This window comes from Arachis ipaensis, chromosome B6 (assembly GCF_059453495.1).
Source record: "Arachis ipaensis isolate K30076 ecotype BB chromosome B6, ASM5945349v1, whole genome shotgun sequence".
NCBI classification, from domain to species: Eukaryota; Viridiplantae; Streptophyta; class Magnoliopsida; order Fabales; family Fabaceae; genus Arachis; species Arachis ipaensis.
Window position 1 is genome coordinate 34362350 of NC_142441.1, and position 1298 is coordinate 34363647.

At 40.1% G+C, this 1298-nt stretch overlaps 1 non-coding gene across 1 annotated transcript; it reads right to left on the bottom strand.

Moving 5' to 3' along the window:
• Positions 1–597: 597 nt before the first annotated feature.
• Positions 598–705, bottom strand: LOC148555107 (small nucleolar RNA R71). The gene has a single exon (XR_015887013.1). It is a non-coding gene; the product is annotated as a small nucleolar RNA R71 (small nucleolar RNA).
• Positions 706–1298: the final 593 nt, after the last annotated feature.

Sequence of the window (1298 nt, forward strand, 5' to 3'; positions counted from 1 at the left end):
CTATACGGTGATATAAAGGATCTCTATTATTATTATTATTTTTTGTGCCTTCTTCCTTGTCATATGAGCAGGAGCAAGGATAAGAACATTCTTGTGGAAGCAGATCCAGAACCTGAAAGGACTCTGAAGAGAAAATTAAGAGAAGCTAAAATACAACAATCCAGAGATAACCTTTCAGAAATTTTCGAACAGGCAGAGGAGATGGCATCCGAAAATAATAATAATGTAAGGAAGATGCTTGGTGACTTTACTGCACCTAATTCCAATTTACATGGAAGAAGCATCTCCATTCCTGCCATTGGAGCAAACAACTTTGAGCTGAAACCTCAATTAGTTTCTCTGATGCAGCAGAACTGCAAGTTTCATGGACTTCCATCTGAAGATCCTTTTCAGTTCTTAACTGAATTCTTGCAGATATGCGATACTGTTAAGACTAATGGAGTAGATCCTGAAGTCTACAGGCTCATGCTTTTCCCGTTTGCTGTAAGAGACAGAGCTAGATTATGGTTGGATTCTCAACCCAAAGACAGCCTGAACTCTTGGGATAAGCTGGTCACGGCTTTCTTAGCCAAGTACTTTCCTCCTCAAAAGCTGAGCAAGCTTAGAGCTGATGTTCAAACCTTCAAACAGAAAGAAGGTGAATCCCTCTATGAAGCTTGGGAAAGATACAAACAGTTGACCAAAAAGTGTCCTTCTGACATGCTTTCAGAATGGACCATCCTGGATATATTCTATGATGGTTTATCTGAGCTATCAAAGATGTCACTGGACACTTCTGCAGGTGGATCCATTCACCTAAAGAAAACGCCTGCAGAAGCTCAAGAACTCATTGACATGGTTGCTAATAACCAGTTCATGTACACTTCTGAAAGGAATCCTGTGAGTAATGGGACGCCTATGAAGAAGGGAGTTCTTGAGGTTGATACTCTGAATGCCATATTGGCTCAGAATAAAATATTGACCCAGCAAGTCAATATGATCTCTCAGAGTCTGCATGGAATGCAAGCTGCATTTAACAGTACTCAAGAGGCATCTTCTGAAGAAGAAGCCTATGATCCTGAGAACCCTGCAATAGCAGAGGTGAATTACTTAGTTGAACCTTATGGAAACACCTATAACTCAACATGGAGAAATCATCCAAATTTCTCATGGAAGGATCAAAAGCCCCAACAAGGCTTTAATAATGGTGGAAGAAACAGGTTTAGCAATAGCAAACCTTTTCCATCATCAACTCAGCAACAGACAGAGAACTCTGAACAAAATGCTGCTAATTTAGCAAATCTAGTCTCTGATCTATC